At 56.3% G+C, this 19,956-nt stretch overlaps 1 protein-coding gene across 25 annotated transcripts in view; it reads left to right on the top strand.

The window, feature by feature from the left end:
* The window catches only part of NCOR2 (nuclear receptor corepressor 2), a 221,264-nt gene that overhangs the window by 20,617 nt on the left and 180,691 nt on the right, over positions 1-19,956 (top strand). For 24 of the 25 annotated variants that reach the window (XM_060310870.2, XM_060310873.2, XM_060310858.2 and 21 more), the window contains exon 2: positions 9,571-9,617. The exons of the other annotated variant lie outside the window; for it this stretch is intronic. The gene's annotated coding sequence lies outside the window, so the exon portion shown is untranslated. The remainder of the gene's footprint in view (positions 1-9,570; positions 9,618-19,956) is intronic. 25 annotated transcript variants of the gene reach the window in all.

The following is a 19,956-nucleotide window of genomic DNA, read 5'->3' as shown; positions in this document are numbered from 1 at the left end:
AGCCACGAATGGCCCAGACCCTGCTCCTGGGCAGGGAAGCTTGGGGCAGGGTGGGAGGCTCTGCAGTGGTTTTCCCTTCCAGCTGACCGTCAAGGCAGCCTCCTCCCGGGGGACCCAGCAGCTGGCATTGTAGGGCCCTTGGCCTGTGCTCCTACAGGGTGGAAACTGAATTAGCTTTACAGAGAGCCTATGATGGGGCCTCTGAGGGACTTTCAGAGGCTTCTGGAAGTTTCCACCCCATGCAGTCCCCTGTGCCCCATTCCCAGAAAGCCCACTGTCTTATCTCCCACCCCTCAGGGGACTCCCAGGTGGAGGTGATGTGTGGTTAGAGTGAATGCCTGGATGCAAATCTTAGCTGTGGGAACCCTGGGTACACTTTCTTGCCTCTCTGCCTCATTGCCCCCATCTGTAAAATGGGGAGAGTCATAGTAACTCGTGTGTACGGTGGTTGTAAGAATTAAACCAGTTAGTAATTGACAGGGCTTAGCACGGTGCCCACGCAGTGAAAGCCTCAGGGGAGCTCCAGGTGTCTGCAGCTGGCGATGCCGGTGGTGGACAGACAGGTAGACGGACAAATGGCTTCTCCGTGCTGCCGTCTTGGGCCTCCGCAGGCCTCGGAGCGAAGCCCCTGGCCCTCCCGGCCTGATCTGTGCTGCCTGCCCTGACTTGGCCTGTGCTGGGCCGGGAGCCAGGCTGCCGACACCCGTGTGGCCCGAGCCCCCGTCTGCCCCCCTTCCCTCCAGAAACGGTCGATATCCTGGCTCCTTCCTGGCGTCTAATTGCTCTTGTCGGCTGCTGTCTCCGCAGATGGCCCCACGCCCCGTAGCGAGGAGGTGGGCGGGAGGTTTCTGAGCAGTGTGTTCTGGGGCCAAATTGAGGGTGGAGTGGGGGCAGAATGGGGCAGCCGAGGGAGGACGCCCGGGCCCCCATCTCCCTGCCCCTCCCTGGCTGTGCCATCTCGGGCAGGTTGCTGAACTTCTTTGGGCCTCAGTTTCCCCATCTGTGAAATGGGGTCAGGATAGACGGCCCAGGACCTGGCACACGGTGACTGTGCACGCAGGAGGGGCTATTATTATTGCTGTGGTGACCATCGTGGTTGTTTGGCCTGTGATCAGCGCAGGTCTCTTTTGGGAGCCCGGATAGGTGGACTGGGGGCTGGGGGCCTGCGGGCAGGGTCAGTGCGGATCCTCATTCTCCTCCTGACGGTGTGCCCCCCTTGGATGGGCCTGAGCCCCCTGGAGTGGGGCCGTGGCCCCCATGGTTGGATGGGCTGTGCCCCCTTTGGGTGGGCCCATGTGTCCCCCTCTGATGGGCCACAGCCCCTCCTCCCCTTTTGTCCTCCCCCAGGCCCTGTCCACTCACATCCACACTGGCTGTGGCCTTGGCTTTGCTGCGCCACTGCCCTGCCCCCACGCCCCGGCAGTCGCCGGCTGCTGCAGGCTGGTGGGGAATCAGAGACCTGGGTGAACTCTCCATGATTGCCTCTCCGCAGCTTCAAGGAGAGCCGGCCTCAGCTGTCACTTGAGAAAGAAAATAAAATATCCCAGTGGCTTCTAAGTGGAAGAGCTGCCTCCCTGCCGCTCTGGCTGTCTGGGCTGCTTGCTACGACAGTGACAGGGAAGGGCCACACCCGGTCCCAGGGGACAGGGGAGACTTCCCTGTTCATCGGGTGTGAAGAGACGTGTCTGGCAGACCCAGGCAGCTCTGGGAGGGGCGTTAGGTCCCCCACACCCTAACACCTCAGGACCCTGGCCTGCTCCTGCCCTGGGTGCCTGGGTCACACTGTACCTGAAGTCCCCAAATCCAGCCTGCAGAGATGGCTTCCGGAAGTTATGCCTGCCCACTGGGGGCAGTGCCCGGATCTGCGGGATCGCGTTTAGGGCGTCGGTAGAACACGTTTCGTGGCTTTTGCTCATCGTGGCCTCGTGTGGTTCACGCTGCCACATGGAGGCTCACGTGGGCATCACTTCCCTTTCCTCAAAGTGGCGGGCATTGCAGCAGCCCCTGGGCCCTGGATGATTTTGTAGAACTTGACCTGTGCCCACTGAGGGGGTTTGAGATGGGAAGGCAGGGGCTGCAGGTGGAGGAGCATCTTTTCTCCAAGGCTGGCTCGGGGACCTGGTTCCAGCCCGGACGGTCCTGGGCAGGGACCTTGTCCCAGCCTCCCGGGCTCATTGGCAGATTGGTCGAACTTGACCTGTGCCCACTGAGGGGGTTGAGATGGGACAGCGGGAGCTGCAGGTGGAGCGTCTCCTCTCTGAGGGCTGGTGCCGAGGCTCCTGGGCTGGCGCGGCAGAGCCTGGTGGGGGGTCCTGCCCTGGGAGAAGGTGATGACTGGGGAGGGCTATTGTGGGTGAGTTGTGGCTCCTGCTTCTCGTCAGGCGCTGGCTTCTGGCCTCTGCACTGACTGGGGAGAGAATCATGGAGAACCCGCCCCTGGGGGTGGGGTGGGGAACCACTGAAGTGGGTGGCAGCCTGGCTGTGTGATCCCCTCTTGGAGCCTCAGTCTGTCCATCCAGGAAATGGGTAGCAGCAGCTCAGGAGGCTGCAGGGAGGGTTAAGTCGGGTTCCTGCTGCCCGGCTCAGGGTCTGAGAACATAGGGTAAGGGTACCACTAACAGTAACAGCGCTCAGCCCTGTGTGCACGGTTAAGGCCGCCTGGGTGCCCGTCCTGACTTCTCTCATCAGCTGTATAACCCCTGGGACAAGTGACTCAACCCGCCCCCCCAAGTCTCAGTTTCCTCATCTGTAAAATGGGGATAATAACATAACCTACCTGGGGACTTCCTTGGCAGTCCAGTGGTTAACACTCCACGCTTCCACAGCAGGGGGCACAGGTTCGATCCCTGGTCAGGGAACTAAGATCCCTCATGCCATGCGGCGCGGGCAAAAAAAAAATGCTCTGTAGACTTTTAAAAAAAAAAAAAATAAATAAATAAAATAGCCTACCTGAAAGGCTGTCGAGAGTTAAATGAGTATGTAAAGGCTCAGCTTGGTGTCCTCACAGGAGTAACTAAACGCCAGTTATGGCCACTGTTATTATTGCCGTTGTTGTTGGTTTTGTGACTGCAGCCAGATTGCATGTAGCTGAGTATGAGGGAGTGTGGGCTGCCTGGAGGAGGAGGCCGTTGGGCTTGTGAGTGTAGGTGGGACTCGCATGGGTATGGGAGGCGCATGGGGGGCTTTTCAGCGGTGGGGAGTGCGGGGATTGGGTGAAAGATGGCAGGCAGGTCCAGGCCTCCCCCAGTGCCTTCTGTGATCCTGGCCCCACTGTGCACCGGGCACTGTGTTAAGTCTGTTGTGAGTCGGCTGGGCCCACTGTGTGCCAGGCCTTCTCTCAGCCCTGCTGTCAGCTGCACCTCACAGCGTTGGCCCTACTGTGCTGAACCCTCCTCTGTATGCAGTCTCTTTTACTCTGAGCCTCACCCTGCTGTTCCCACTGTGCATCTGCCTTTGCGTCAGGCCTTGTGGCCTCAGTGAGGGATAAGGCAGGCCCTTTCCTGGAAGGCTCAGGGTCTGCTGGAGGTGGCCAGGCAGAGTTTTTGGGTGAGATGGCAGTGAGGGCCAGGATATGACTGGACTAACTGGAAAGGCTTATAACATCGAGGGGAGGGGAGAGGACATCATAAGCTGGGCTTTGAGGGATGTGTAGGAGTTCTTTGGAGAGACAACTTGCTATCACTTATACCAGGGCAAATTGTGGGCACAGACCTGTCTGATACGGGTCTGTTTGGCTGTGAAATGAGCACACTGGGGAGGAATTTGCCAGGGTCCCTGGGAGTGGGGGTGGGTCAGGGGATTCAAGAAAGGGTTCATGTCCCAGCTTTTTTCTTTTGCTTCCAGCTGAGAGACTTGGGACAGGTGACCATTCCATGCCTCAGTTTCTCTGTTTCCCCATTTCTCTTGGAGTGTTGCTGTGAGGGTCCTGAAGTGGGGAGATGCAGAAAGCGCTTACTGTGATTAATAAGCTTGTTGAGGTCTACGCTGTGCCAGGCGCTGCTCTAAGGGGCTCTGCTGTATTAACTCATTTAGTGGTCACAGCAGCCCTTCGAAGGGACACTGTTACCATCCCTCAGTTTATAGACAGCGAAATAGAAGCACGGGGAGATGAAGTGACTTGGGTGTCCAGTGCAGGAGTGGCCGAGCCAGGACTGGCACCCCGGCTGCCTCTGTCACTGCCTTGCCCGTCTGCAGGCACTGCGGGGGCTCTATCAACACCCCTCTCCTTCTCACACCTGGAAAGTGTGCCTCCTGGGGCCCTGCCGAGGGTATGGCCCACGTGGCTGGAGGCCCAGAGGAGGCTGGGCTGGGAGGGAGGATTTGTTCTGAGCCCTGGCCTGTGCAATCACTTTTAGCAACCTGCCCAGGAGCAGGTGGAGGCAAAGGCCCAGTGTTGCTAGGGCCTCCAGGGGCCAGTGGGGTCGGGGCCTTGCCTCTGGGTGGCTATAGCACAGCCTGGTGGGAAAGGTTTGGAGGTACTGAGGTTCAGCTACAAAGCACTTGCCTGGCACTGAGACTTCAGCCCTCAGGTTCTGACCTTAGGAGAGACTCCAGTGCAGAGAGAGGCTGAGGCTTGGCCTGGGGAAGAGGACACCACCTCCATGGAGCCGACAGGGATTGACACGGAAGTGTCCTCCCTGGCCATGCCTCACGCTGTTCTACTTGGTCATGCGTTAGATCCGAATGTGCCCCTCCCCTCCCGTGGCCTCGCCCTGGAAACAAAACCCAGGCCGGTATCGCCCCCCGCCTCGCCCCGTCCACCACCGCTTCCAGTTTAGCTGGGTCCTGTCTCCAGGCCTCTGCATTTGCTGCGCCTTCCTCCTTATCTCTTCAGCCCTGGGCTCCAGTGTCACCTCCTGGGAGACCCTACCTGTCTTCTAGTCCTCCCCCATCCCCCATCACGCCTGTCATTCATTGCAGGTTTATGCTGGTTTATGTCTGTTACTTCAGTCACTGCCCTTTGACGTCGTCTGGCTCTTTTCTTTTTTCTTCCTCTTTATTTTATTTTTTTATTTTTGGCCTCGCCACACAGCTCTGGGATCGAAGTTCCCGGACCAGGGATTGAACCCTGTGCCCTTGGCAGTGAAAGCTTGGAGTCCTAACTACTGGACCATCAGGGAATTCCCCATCTTGCTCTTTTCTTGATGTATCTGTGTGGTGTTTGAGTGTGGGTAGGTGTGACCGTGTCCCCCGAGGACCCTTGTCTTTCGTATTCATGGCTCCATCTCTGTGCAGGGGCTCTGTCAAGCTTGTCAACTGGCCGAAGGTTGATGCTGGTATCCCAGTCAAAGCTGGACAGCTCTCTGGGTTTGAACCCAACTGGCTCTGCCCTCCTGCACCTGTGTGGCCTTGGACTGCTAGCTTCCTGTCTCCGAGCGGGGTGGATGGACACTTTGGGTCAGCCTCTGTGGCTGGGGTAATCTGGGTGGGCTTCCTGGAGGAGGAAAAAGGCAGTGTTATGCTGGTGCTGGGAAGGCAGAGGAGGGGGTGGGAGGGCAAATGGCAGAGTTGAGGGCCAAAGCTCTGAGGGGGGCCTGATGGGGCTTGTTTGGGGGCTTGGTGCCATGTGGGGGCAGGTCTCAGCCCGTGGGCCCTGGGGAGCTGTTGAAGTGCTTAAGGGAGGGTTACCGAGGGCCTGGGGGAGGGGAACCCTTGGAAGCCGTCCTCTTTCCTCTATCTGCTTTGCTGGGAAACCAGTCTGGTCAGCCCCCCTTCCTTCCCTCCCCCACTCTCTCCCCCAGGGGTGGGGGGAGAGGAGGTTGTGGCTGGGATTCAGCAGTTGGGCTGGGCCACGACAGGACCATGGCTGGAAACACGGTGCGGGGGGCTGGCTCCCCCGCGGAGCCTTCCTGGGCCAAGCGCGTGTGTGTGGGAGTGCGTGGGAGCACAGTGTGCGCAGGCATGCACGAGTGTGAACAAGTGAGTGAATGAGGCCGTGAGTATGTGCGTGTGTGACTGAGGATGTGCAGCAGTGTCCGCACGAGCGTGACTGAGACCTTGAATGAGAGGGTCTGCTCCCTGGCTTGAGCCCCTTGCACAGGGGTCAGAGCCACCCCCCTCCTAGGAGGCCCAGGGACCCGGGGACCTTCAGGGCCCACGGAGGTCCCACTGGGTGCAGCTCTGCTTAGGGAGCTGTTGAGCCCCCTCCCTGCTGGGGGTGCCTGGGGTCAGCCTGGGAGTGGCCACCTCCCCACTCCCGCTCTCCTTGTTCACGCTCAAGGAGGGTCCCCCCACCAGTGCCCTGGCTCCCGAGGCTTAAAGCGCTTGGACCTGGGTTCAAATCCTGGTTCTTTCCCTTCCCTTCCTGACCTTGAGTGAGTTACTGCTGAACATCGGCTTCCTGGCCTGGAAACAGAAGCCCCCATCCCTCCCTCCCTCCCTCCCTCCCGGGGTGGTTGTGAGGATTACGTGAGGTACCCGGGAAGCAGCCCGAGCACAGCAAGGCCACAGGAAGTGCATGTGGTTCTCCTTCCCTCCCCCACCCAGAGCTGTCGCTGTCCAAGCCGGGAGCCCAGCACAGCCGCCAAGGCTCCCCTTCCATCCCTCGCCCGCCCGCGTGAATTCTACTTGCAAAATGCTCTCCATCCCATCCACTTGTCCCGCTTCCACCCTCACCCGTCCTCCACTCCACAGCCCGAATGCACTCTCCAAATTCCGGTGGGACTTGTCCCTTCTCTGCATGCGAAACCCTCCTAAGGGTCTCCCTGCCCCTGGGAATAAAATCCCAATCCGAGGGGCCCTGCGGCGATCAGCCCTGCCCACCCGGTTCACACACACACTCACTCCGCTCCGCTTCCTTCCAGCCTCCGTGCTGTGATCAGCTGTTCTCTGCCCGCATCCCCCATCCTCTCGCCAAGCGCACCTTTCACCTTCCTCCGTGGGGCACAGCGTGGCCGTCGCTTCTCCTGGGAAGTCCCCAAGTTTTCTAGGCTGGGAACTGCTCTCTGGACCTGCGTGTTGTGGGCATTGCTGGGAGATGCTCTGTATGGCCCCCTGGGGCCGGCCCAGGCCGGTCTTGACCTCACGCCATCAGGTGCTTTGTGTCCGTTGGGGGACTGCAGGGGGGACTGGCTGGGGCTGGGAGATGGTGGGAAGCAGGTGGGGTCTGATCTCCCAACCCTTCCACAGTGGTGCCTGGGGAGAGCGCCCAGCCACCTGACCCCGCCTGAGCCCTTTGCAGGACCTGCTGCAGGGGCCTGGCCACAGAGGCTTCTGGGAAGCTGGGATGGCTACGGAGACATGCCTGGGCCTCCCTGTTTCCAGCCTTCCTGCAGGGCCCTGTCTCTGGAGCTGCCGCAGATGGCAGGACAAGTGTCAAGCCTGGAGGCACTGTAGCGAAAAAAGCCTTAAAAGGACAGGAAAGAAGGGGCAGGGTCCTTCCCCATGTGCCGCCTGCAGCTGCCCCTTTTAGGGTTCCTTGGGGTCTTGGAGCTTAGCTGCCAGCCCCTGCCTTGGGGTCATAGAACGCCCCGCAGGAACTGACTGCTGCTAGTGAGCCCACGCTGGCTCTGAAAGCACTTTACCTCCACGGCATCCCTGTAAGGTCGGTGTTTTTAATGTATCATCGTTCCCATTTTTAAAAATGAAAAAAAATTTTTTTGGCCACGCCATGTAACTTGCGGGATCTCAGTTCCCCAACGAGGTATCAGACCCGGGTCCTCGGCAGTGAAAGCGCGGAGTCCTAACCACTAGACCACCAGGGAAGTCCCCCTCGGTTCCATTTTAGAGATGAAGAAACTGAGGCTCAGAGAGGTGAAGCTACTTGTCCCAGGGTGCACAGCTAGGAAGGGCAGAGCCCAGATTTGAACTCAGGGAGCCTGGGCCCAGAGCCTGAGCCCTGCATGCAGCTGCCTCAGCCTTGTGAGAGCCGGAAGCCGCAGCTCCACTCGCCTTTGATCCCTGGGTGGGGGCAAGGGGTGCAGAAGGGGTTCCCTAAATGTCCACTCGAGGCTGAGATGTTTGCGAATGGACGGGTCTTGGAGACAGCCGTGGGGAGTGGGCCCATTTTCTGGATGGGAAAACCAAGGTCAGAGACTCCAAGGTCACAGCCGTTAGTAGAGGAGCTGGGACCACAGCCAGGGTTTTGATCTCTCTCTAGTGGTCTGCCCATTACTATTTGTTTACTTGTTCTTTTTCTTGCAGAAGCTAACACAATAAAGAATGCATAGGGACTTCCCTGGCTGTCCAGTGGTTAAGACTCCACACTCCCAATGCAGGGGGCAGGGATTCAATCCCCGGTTGGGGAACTAAGATCCTACGTGCCGCACAGCACAGCCAAAAAAAAAAAAAAAAAAAGAATGCATAAACACGTGGCTGCAGATTAATGAATAATTTTAAGGAGTCACATGCGGTCTTCTTTCCAGAGGTGCTTAACATCCTAACTTTTGTGGGAATCATCTTTCTGTTCTAGTGTGACTGCCCCTGCAGACCTCTCTACTCGTGAAAGTAGAGTCTTGCCATTCCCAGAATCTTATAAATGGAATCCTCGCGTGTGCTTAGCCTCTGAGTCTGACATCCCTCCATGTGGTTGTGTGTCTGTAGTTTGTCCCATTTTATTGTGGGGTAGTATTCCATGGTATGGATGTACCGCTGTTTGTTTATCCCTTCATCTATGGATGGACTGTGTTCAGTTTTTTGTGATTATGAATAAAGCTGTTATGAACTTTCATGTACACATCTTTGTAGGAGCATATGTTTTCATTTTTCTTGGGTAAATACCCAGCAGTGGAGTTGCTGGGTCACATGGTCACCCAAATGTATGTTTAACTTGGTAAGAAACTGCCAAGCTGTTTTCCAAAGTAGTTGCACATTTTGCACTGAAGTAGTGACGTCTGAGAATTCCAGTTGCTCTGCATCCTCGTCAGCACTTGGCATTGTCTGTCTTATTTTAGCCATCCAGGTGAGTGCGTAGTGGTCTCTTAGTTTGCATTTTCCTGATGACTAATGATATTGACCATCTTTTCATGTGCTTATTGGCCATTTCTATATCCACTTCTGTGAAGTTCTATCAAGTCTTTTTGCCCATTTTTCTGTTGGGTTGATTGGCTCTTATTTATTTGTGAGCGTGCTTTTTATATTCTGAACACTAGTGTTTATTGTGCTGGTTTTGACTTTGAATGGTGACTCAGAAATTCTTGAACGAGAGTCGTAGGCCCACCCCTCCATCAGGTGTCACTTACTGACTTTTCATAGGGTCCCCTGGGAAGTTAATGGGGGATTTTCACAGCGACAGTGTGATCTGGGCCCGGGGTCCCCTGGGGGCTTGGCTGGGGTGTGAGCTGCCTTTATAACCACATAGTTCAGATTGGAATCCCAGCTCTGTGACTTCCTAGCTGTGGGACCTGGGGCGTGAGACTTTGATTCTCTGAACCTCAGTTTCCCCCTCTGTCAAATGGGGTAGCAGTACCACCTCATGGGGTTGTCGTGGAGAAACACTTGGCCTGATGTACACAGTGCCCCAAGTCCAGGCCAGTGGGCCTTGCCGTCTCTACCTGCACATTGATGTGGTCATACCTTAGCCCATGGGGATGCTGTGATCCTTGCTAACAAGACCCGTGTTTTCCCCTGCAGGTCCCCCAGAGTCTTTGAGGACACAGCGTTGCTGGTGGCTGTTTCTGGTAGGTTCACATCTATCCCTCCTTGCTGTCTCCAGCGGGTTCGTGTTGCTGGGACCTTCTCGTGGACAGGGCGTTGGCAGTTGCTGGGGTGCCAGGTTCTGTTGGCGGATGTGGTGGTGGGCTCTGTGTGGCCTTGTGGGGTGGGGTCTGGGCAGCAGTGTTGCCCAGGGTGGAGGTTGTGGGTTCCCCCGGGATGGGGTATTTTCTGGCTGAGTGCACTGATGTACAGATGGTGCCTGGGAGAAGGGGTTGTCCCAGCAGTGCAGCTGTGTGACAGTGGGTTTTCTCTGTCTCTGGGGTTCATGGCCACATTGCTTCTGTGCCCTGATGGTGGGCTGCAGGCTCAGAGAGGGCGGAGCCTGTGTGCTGGCCCTCGAGTTGGGATGTTGGACGTTGGAGGAGGCCCTCGAGCCAGACACCTGTGTGCCACCGTGGTCGCCGTGCCCAGCAGGGGAGCTGGGGTTCCAGTCCCGGCACTGCCACTTTCATGCTGGGTGCCCAGGACAAGTCACTCATCTCCCTGTGCCTCCATTTCCCTGTCTGTAAACTGGGGTAATGAGTGTCCCCTCGTAGGGTTGCTGCGACAATTAAATGAGCTGATAGGGAGCAGCGTCTGGCACAGAGGAGCTGCTCAAAAGCCCATCACCACAGTGCTTTTCACGTCACTGTGTCTTGTGCCCCTCACAGCGGTGCCCCAAAATGGGCTGTTATCCTCATTTTATAAAAGGGGAAACCGACGCACAGGTGGGTCACCTGTGCCACGTCTCAGCTGGAAGCAAAGAGCGGGGGCTAATTCTTTGACTCTCCCAGGGAACCTGGCAGATTCCTCCCCAATGCACCCATTTTGCAGCCAAGCAGACTGAGGCCCCTGTGGGGCTGGTCTGTGCCCACTGCCCTCCCTGTCCCCCCGCCGACCTGGTACATCTGACGGCAGGGGTCTCCCCAGAAAGCTTCTCTATCAGGGGGAGTGGAGAGCGGTCCTAGGGGCACTGGCAGAGTTTGGGGTTTCAGGGAGAGGGAAGGCAGTCCAGGTGAGAGTCAGTGGGGTGGGCACAGGCTTGTTTGTTTTTTGTTTGTTTTGTTTTTGTTTTGTTTTTTCGGCCACGTGGTGCGGCTTGTGGAGTCTTAGTTCCCCGACCAGGGATCAAACCCAGGCCCCAGCAGTGAGAGCGCCATGGAATTCCCAGCACAGGCTTGGAGGAGGGGATTCAGGTACTGGCCTGGCTGGTGGTAGAGGGAGGCATCTTTTATTTTATATTCTTTTTAACCAGGAGAGGCAAGTGGTCCCAGGCGGGGACCCTGGAGCCTGGTTGCCTGAGTGCATATCTCTGTCTGCCGCTTGTGATTTGCGTGACCTTGGGCAGGGTCCCGAGCCACCCAGTGCCTCAGTTTCCCCATCTGTAAAATGGGGATGGAATCAAATCCCCCCACAGAGCTGGTGATCGTTGCTGAGATTTTTGGTTTCTGTATTTTTTTTGAAGCAGCCGGGAGCCCTGGCAGAGGAGGGAGCTGAATCTGCGGGTCCCCTCCCTGTGTCTTGTCCTTGCCCCCGCGGGGACAGGGTGACCAGCTGACCCAGGCCTGGGAGAGGCAGTCATGTGGTCAGAGACCCCCTGTGGGCGTGGTGAGGAAATGCCCCACCCCCACCCCCCACCCCCCAGGCTTCTGGAGAGTCAGGCAATTTGGGGAAGCAGTGGAAACACATCTGGAGGGCATGTGGGGTGCCTAGCCCCTGTCCGTGCCAGTGAGGAAGGGCTCGTCAGTGGGTGCAGCTGCTGGGGCGCAGGCACTGGCCCCCCGCAAATGACAGCTTGACCCCTTGCTGGCTCTGTGTCACCGAGCACTGTTCAGCTGCTGGGGCTCGGGACGTGGGGCGTGGGCTGCTGCGAGCACCAGTACTTAGTAGGTAGGAAGCGCTCACTCAGCGCTCCCAGCATCTTTCTTTACCTCTTACCGACTGAGCTGTTCTTCTAGGGCTGGGAAGGGTTGTCAGCCAGGCCTGGCCCCAAGGAAGGCCGGAGGAGGGTCTGAGGAGCCCCCAGCCCAACCCTTGGCGTCCACGATGGGGTCAAGATCTGGCGCTCTCTGCTTAGCACTTCTGACTGCTGTTCCCTCATCAGGGCCACACCAGTGCGGTAGGGACTGCAGGGCAGCGTCCTGGGAGGGACAGTGGGGGGAGGTGGTTACCTGTGCAACCCCATTTTGCAGAGGGGCAAACTGAGGCTGAGAGATAGGAAGGGGCCTCCCTGAGGCTGCAGCGCCGAGAAGCAGGTTAGGGGCGGGTTTCAGTCCTTGTCTGTGACACCCAGCCGTGGACTGGCGTCCTGGGTCTCTGGGGTGGTTCTGCAGTGGGCGGGCCTCCTGCAGACCTGGGTGCAAATCCCAGGGGGCTGAGACACTTCTGTGCCTTGGCTTCCTCGTCTGTCAAATGCTTGTTCTCCAAGGATTGCTGAGGGCACTACTGGGCACGTCCTGGCTCAGGACCGGCTGCTATTGGGAGATTTTAATTTTCTTCATTCATTGAACGATTCTTTCTGAAGCACCTACTGTGTGCTGGGCCCTTTTCTGGGTGCTGGAGATAGAGCTGGGAATAAGCTGGACAAGAATCCCGTCCTCCCTGGGTGAGGCAGACAGTTCACAAGTCAGATACGTAGTGTGCCCTTCGGTGGGGAGCGCTGGGGTGAAGCACCAGCAGAGAGGGGGTTTGGGGAGTGTGTGGGTGATCTGGGGGCTGCCGTTTCAAATGGGGGGGTCAGGGTGGGCCTCCCTGAGAAGGTGGCATTTGAGCAAAGACCTGCAGGAGGAGGCAAGGGAGCCTGCAGGTCTCTGGAGGAAGGGTTTCCCAGGCAGAGGGAACAGCCGGTGCAAAGGCCCTGAGGCTGTGTGGAATGGGCCTCCTGGATTGCAGGAGTCTGCATGAGTCAGGCCTTGCTCCTTTGTTCCTGAGCCTTTGGGGGCCCCCAGTAGGCAGGAGGGAGGGACAGCCTTGGAGGTTGCCTGCTTCCGGAGCCAGGCCCTGGGCCCCACAGAGATGGGTTTTATCTTGGAACATGGGGGACACCGGTGGTGGTCCCCCCAAAGTGATCAGCCCAGCCGGGTTTTCTACCTGGCGTTCTCGGTGCCTTGGAAGTTGGAAGGGAGGCGGCCTTGCCTGGGGTGATCTTCTCTCCTTCTCCTCTGCCTCTCGGTCCTCCATCCATCTGCACCGCAGACCTAACGGAGAGCCTTCCTCCTGTGGCTGTTATCCGCTTGTCACTCCAGTGGCCCACCCGAGGACGATAAAAGGGCTTTTTGTCTGCAAGCACTTAGTTTCCTCCTCTGGGGCGATCCGTCACGTCTGAGGGAGGCCGAGGCAGACAGACGGGGGAGGGGGCGGAGGGGGTCCCTCCCCCTGCCGAGGACTCCAGTGCTCTGAGGAGAGCCCCCTGGCAGGACCCAAGGGGCTCCTCAGCCCAGAGACAAGGCCTGTCTGGGGACAGGCAGGGGCGTCTGGCAGCGGGACCACCGGGGGGCATGGAGGCCGGGCAGATGCTTTGGGTTCCCCTCCTGAAGGCAAAGGCACAATATGGACCCCACATGGGAGGCCTTTTGAGACCCTCCTCATCTTGGGGGGGTGGCTGGGCTGGGTCTGGTGGACCCGGAGTCAGGGGCAGGGGAGCAGGCACTTCTGAGAAAGAACCACAGTAAGAGGCAGAAGGGGAGACGTGTGCGGGTCGAGGAGGACAGAAGTCCTGGGTGATCATGTAACAGCAGCAAACACTTCAACACTGCACTGTCCTTATGCCCATTCTACAGATGAGGAAACGGAGGCACAGGGAGGTGATGTGACGTCCCCTGTGTGCAAGTGGCAGAGGGAGCCCAGCTCCAGAATCTTTTGTGAGGGTGGCGGTCCTGGGAGGAGGTGGCGTGTAGGCTTTGACCCTGCGGTGGTGGAGGTGGTGGAGGGGAGCGCTGGGTATCCTGGGCGGGGGAGCTGTGCGAGTGCAGGGCACCGTGGGAAAGTGGGGTTTGCCCCAGCCTTGAACCTCTCCCAGCATGGCGCCTGGTAGCAAAGAGAGGAGGGGGGAGGGGTTGGGGGTGGGTGGAGGCTGAAGGTGGATGGGAGGGGGGCGGCCGGGCTTTCTGGATCCCCTGGGGACGGCGGGGGACGTTCACAGGGCTGGGATGGGCAGAATCACACCTCTCTGGACTCTATTTGCCCCACCTGGGCAGTGGGTCGACGAGGGACGCTGGTCCCTTCATTGGGTGGAGGAGGAGAAGGTATGGGTGCTTCTCTCTCCTTCCAGCTCAGGATGCTCAGCCCTGGGCAAGCTGTCCTTCCCCCTCCTCCCCCCACTTCCCCTCCTCCCTGCATCCCCCACCTCTCCCTCCTCCTTCTTTTTCCTTCCCCTCCCCTTCCCGCAGCCCCCCTCCTTCTCCCCACAGGCCACCCTCAAATGACAGCAATTAATGGTGCCTCTGATGGCGGGCTGGGAGGACGAGGCTGACAGTTGAGCGCGTCTGTCTGCGGCTGGCCCTCTAATCGGGCCCGAGGGACGCCCCTCCTGCCATGGCTGCCAGGCGCTGCCTACCTGCTCCATCACTCCCAGGGCAGCAGCAGCCGCCTTCAGACAGGCGCATGGGAGCTGGCACAGAGCCCCTCAGTCCCTGAAGCCCCCTCCCTGCCGTCCTTTTCCTATTGTCTTTTTCCTTACGTAAATGAGTGGGCTCTGGGGTGACCCTGTCCTGCCCCAGTTGGTGTATATGTGATGGCCTGACTGCCAGGACGCCCCTTCTCCGTCAGGATGTCTTCTCTGCTGGCCAGCTCCTGTCCCCAAGTGACCTCTAGGGCATACTGTCCCGCCCTCAGGGCCAGCTCCTCTCCACAGGGCCCTCATCCTTTTGTGTCCGCTCTCCCGGGAGGAGTGAGTTGGGTGGAGTCAAGGAGACTTGTCCTGTCCTGACAGCAGGCATCAGTTAAATGCTGGAACCCTGGCAGTCTGGACCCTTCAGTGGTGGAGGCAGCTACCCAGGCTGGGAGTCTTGTGGCCGGGGGCTTATGTATGGTGGGGGGACAAGAAGCCCGGCCAGCCCTGTCCACACTGGGCCTGGAGCTTGCCCGTTCATCATTTAGCAGCAGCAGTAACGAGGCCCCTGCTGTATGCCGGAGCCTGCAGCAGGTAGTTTTACCTTGGTTCATTTTAGTGTACAGTAACTCCCCAAGGACCATGCTACTTATAACCCTGCTTTTGTAGATGACAGGCAGAGAGGCAAAGTGATTTGCCCTAAATGACCCAGGAAGGAAGGGCTAAATCTGGGATTCAGTCCTTACCTGACTTGTCCAGGGCTCATAAATCAGGGGCTTTGGGGGAACTTGAGGGGCAGTGAAGGAACCAGCAGACCTGACCTGGGCATGGGGATTGGAGTTAGTGGTGTTAATAATATATGTATATATTCTTCTGTTATAGTTAAAAAAAAAAAAAAAAGCCTATTGAGATGTAATTAACCTGTAATAAGATACACCCATTTTAAGGGTTCATTTCCGTGAGTTTTGACAAATGTAAACATTCCTATAACCACCACCATCAGGTTGTAGAGCGTCTCCATCACCCCCAAAAGAATCTCCACCCACCCTGCACCAGAAGCAACCACTGATCGGCTGTCATAGAGGTTATAGAATCTTCTAGGTTTTCATAATAAAATTATCATAAAGTATGTACTTTTTGGTGTTTGGGTTCTTTCACTCTGCGTGAAGTTTTTGAGATTCACTTGTCATTGTGTGCATATATGATTCCATTTGTTTATCAGTTCATGAGCTGATGGACCTTTAGGTTGCTTCTAGTTCTTGGCTATTAATGAATGAAGCTAGAAAGTCTTTAAACCACTTTGCTTTTTCTTGCCTTATTGCATTGGCTGAGGCCACAGGGTAGCAATAACTAGCAGCAGTTGGGGGTTTTAGGGTTAGCTAGCTTGTGAGTGTTGTTCTTAATAATCCCATCTGACAGTTGAGGAAAGTGAGGGTCTGAGAAGTCAGGTGACTTATCAAAGGTCATTTGGCGAGAGCTGGGTGCTTTCTCCTTCTCCACGCTGGGAAGTACCAGCCCCACTGGGTGCACCGATGTGCTCGCTGGTCCAGAGGGTCACGTCAGGAATTGGTGACAGGGTGGCGGTGCCTAGAATCACCCTTCTTCCCCCTGGGTTTCCTCTGCTGGAGAGATGAAGGTGTAAAGGATGTTTTGCACCTTCCACCTTCCAGGCTGGCACTGAGCATTGTTGAGTGAATGTCAGGCTTTGCGTCTCAGTCACGGAGGTCTTCTGGGGAGGTATTTTGGGGCGAGGCAGGAGCATGGGGAGTGGGGGTAGGGACAGAGGAGGGGGTCCCCTCCTCCCTCGCCCGAGGGGTGTTAGCCAAGATGACTTTTCAGAGAAGGAGGACTGTAAATTAAATAAGCAATCCCGTAAATAAATAAGTAATGAAGTTAGTGGGGTGCCTAATTACATCAAATTCATAATTATGGATGGATGCCTGCCCGATAATTGTACTTGTTTTTAATCTTCAGCTCTGACATGTATCTCTTTCCGTCTGATAGGAATCCCTGCCCCCAGCTGGAGGGAGGAGGGAGGCGCTGCCTTTCTGGGCTCCCAGTGAGAGCTGGGTGGTGGTGGTCCCCCAGACACCAGGGATCCCGGTGGACTTGTGTCTTTATCCTGCAGTTGGGTTTCTAAACCTTTTGAAATTGCAGCAAATGACAGCAATAACAGTAACAGCGTTTATCACAGTAATCACGTTGCACTTTACCTGTTATAGTTTATATAATCTTCCAACCCCCCTGTGAAGTAGGGATCGTTGTCATTCCTACTTTACAGATGAAGAAACTGAGGAGCAAAGAGCTTAAGTGACTTGCCTGAGGTCACACAACCAGTGAGTTTCGAACCCAGTCTGTCTGCCCCAGAGCCCGCATCCTTCCAGGTCTTCTGACTTAGCCTCCAGGTCCTCTTGTGTGGGTTACCTGGAGCGCTGTCTCTGCTGAGCGTGTGCCCTTTGAGGGAGATGCTAACTTAGGGTGGCTCAAGGCACCCAGAGGCTTAAATGCTGAAAAGATCAGCTCATTCCTTCCAGGACTGCCGTAAATCCAAACAGAAACCATTCTGAACCATGAAATAAAATTTTGTTTCATTTAATGACAAAGCAAAAGCCCATTTGCAGAAATTAAAATAGCCTCTTTCTAGATCTTCTCTTTCTTTTTTTGTGACTTTGATTTGCTGTCTCTTTGGACACTCGTTGTCCTGCCTGTGATAATGATCGTTAGACCCATTTTCCAGATGAGGAAACTGAGGCTCAGTGAGGTGGAGGGACTTGAGTGAGGTCACACAGCAGGTGGGTGCTGGGGCCGGCATTCTAACCAGCTCTTACCACCTGGTTTGGGGCCACATCAGGTCCCCGGCATGGAGGGGTCTGCCTCTCCTGTCCGAGAAGTGAAGGGCCTGTGCATGCCAAAGGCTAGCTTCGCTGGGGTCCTTGCTGTGCTGGGTGGCCAGGAGACCAGCTGCACCCATATCATTTAGGGGACAGAAAGGATGGCAGTGGCTGGAGGGGCAGTATCGTTCTCACACGCCATCTACGCAGACCCCAGACCCCCAGCCAAAGTCACTGCCTCTTTCATGGTGTGCCCTGTGTCTCAGACATCTGACCCTGGCAGGGGCAGTGGGGCCTGAGCCCTCGGGATGCCCTTGGGATGCCCAGGCCTCCACCAGGAGTTGCCCCACTGCAGACTGCAGTGAGGGAGCATGTTTCACTTTCTGGGGTGCTTGATGGGGCCTGCATTTTTGGGAGTCAGCAGGGGCTGCAGCTTGGGCTGGTGTGGGGCATGTACACCCTTGTGCTGACTTCAGTCTCATGGGGTTTGGGGGCTCTCCTGCCCCTCCCTGTAGCCTGGGACGGAGAGGGGAGTTGAGGACGGACTCACATGAGGAATTGTGTGTGTCCCTGTTGCTCCTGAGGGTTGGAGCAATCCGGGGAGGCTGCCTGGAAGAGCTGGAACAAGCACATTGAATGAATAATAACAAACATACCTTGTAGGAACTCCTGCGTAAAGCACTTCAAACAGGACCAGGCACAGAGCAAATACTGCATTTATTACCCAAGCCAACATTTCCTGACTTCTTGCTTGCCTTAGTGCTCTGTGAGAGTTTGCCATTATCATTATTATTAACCCTGTAATTTCTAATGATTCCTGCACATTTACTTTATGCCAGGCTGTGTTCTAAATGTATCATGTACATTCACTAATGTACTTCCTGAGGCAGCCCTACGAGGTAGGGGCTAGTATTATCATCCCCATTTTGTATGTAAGGATGCTGTGGGCGCAGAGAGGTTAAGTGGCTTCTCCAAGGTCACACAGCTGGCAGCTGGCAGAACTGGGATTTGAACCCAGGAAGCTTGACTCCACAGCACCTGCTGTTGATTATGGGGTCTGCAGGCACCACCTGCAGCCCTCCCTGAGCCGGGAGCCAGAATGAATCCCTTGGCAGCGCTGCACCGGCGGTGGGCCAGCCTCCCCGTGTAACATAGGGCCCTCAGGCATGCAACAGCTGCTCTGGGCTGGTCAGGACTGGTCAGGACATGAGGGTCTGCTTCCTGCCTCCTTGCAGCCAGCCTGGTGTCCCCATGGCCTCCTGGGAGTGGGGTGTGATACACAGCAAACAAGACACCAGGGCCTCGCCTTGTGGATCCCACAGACTGATGGGGAGATGGGCAGTACAATAAACAAACATGCTACTGCAAGGCAGGGAAATGCTGGTTGTGGAATAACGCAGGGTGGGACGACCCTGCTTTCTGGGGGGCTCGTCTTAGGTAGAGGAATCAAGGGTGGTCTCTGAGGAGGTGGCAGTTGAACTGAGACCTGGACCATAAGAAGGAACCAGACCTATGCAAGGAAGAGGGATGAGCCAGCTAGGTGTGTGTGTGTGTGTGTGGGGGAACAGCATGTGCAAAGGCCCTGGGGTCATGATGTTTCAGGAATGTTGAGAGCCAGGGGCAGCAGGAGTAGTTCTCTGGATCTGAGGCTGTTCTATAGACCTCAGGGGTTGGGTCCTTTACCACATTTAAGGCAGAAATCAAGTTTAGTGGCTTTTGTTTCTCCCGTTTGTTCTTTTGCTGGTTGATTAATTTACATTTATTGGGCACTGGAATGTTCTGGATGTTTGTAGGCCGCTGGGGTCAGAGTGATGGAATTCAGGCATGGTTCGTGCCTTTGAGGAGTTTAGTGTCCAGAGGGAGAGGGTCAGTTAAGCAGTAAGGGTCATGTGGCCAGAGTTCAGGCTGTATCACTGGAGCGTAACAAGTTTCGAATTTGCCTGTGGTCAGGACGGGCTTCTTTGGACAAGTATCAATTGAGGCGAGACCTGAGGGTGATTAGTTAGGGCTCCTGAGTTGTGGTGGAGACACATTCAGGTTTAGGCCACAAGGAGGAACTGACGGGAGCTCCTAATGGCAAAGTCCAGGGTAGGACAAGTTCAGGCATGGCTGGATCCAGGGGCTCAAAGCACACCTTGGAGAGCTGGCTCTGTCTCAGCTCTGCTTCCTTCTGTGTGGGCCTTCTTCTCAGGCAGGTTCATGCCACCAGCACAGCAAGCCAGGGGGGAGGGAGAGTCACCTGCAGCCCCAAGAATGGCACTCGTTTCTCTTTGCCACTTCCTTGCCAAGTGAGGCCTTCAGTGGTTGTTCAGCTATTTTTAACACTGGGGGCGGGGGGTGGCCAAGGTGAGGGAAAGGAGTGTCCCAAACTCAGACGCAGTCTGAGGAAAAGGAATGAGGCAAAAGGGAGGGGTGGGGATTGTGGCTAACTGGCATGCTGGATATTCTGATTTTTTTTCAAGAGAAGCTGGAAATCTGGATTTTATAAGCAATGTCCTAATTTTAAAAAAAACGTTATGTGTGCCAGAAAGAGCTTCCCTGTTGGCCACAGCTGGCTGTCATCATTCTGTGGCCTCTGTTCTTAGCTGTGACTTTCATCTCAAAATATTTTGTCCTCCGTGATCTGGGCAAGACCGGTCCAGGGAATGTCACAGATGGTCCCAAGACTTGAGAATTCACGTTTAATGCCTCCAGAGAGACACCATTTCCAAAGGTGGAGGCCTGAGGCTGCAGAATTTCTCCCAGAGCCCTCCAGAGGAGCTCAGCGTGTTCTGAGAGATAGTAAACCCTAGTGGTTAGTGATGTAGATTTGGGCATCACACCCCCCCCCCGCCCCGTGTTCAAATCCTGACTTTGCCACTACTAGCTGTGTGTCCTCGGGCAAGTCACTTCACCTCTCTGTTCCTTCGTTTCCCCATCTGTAAAATGGGGATGATAACACCC

Source organism: Globicephala melas, chromosome 13 (genome assembly GCF_963455315.2).
Source record: "Globicephala melas chromosome 13, mGloMel1.2, whole genome shotgun sequence".
In the NCBI taxonomy this organism is placed as follows: Eukaryota; Metazoa; Chordata; class Mammalia; order Artiodactyla; family Delphinidae; genus Globicephala; species Globicephala melas.
The sequence above is the reverse complement of the archived record's forward strand: the minus strand, read 5'-3'. Positions and strand labels throughout refer to the sequence as shown.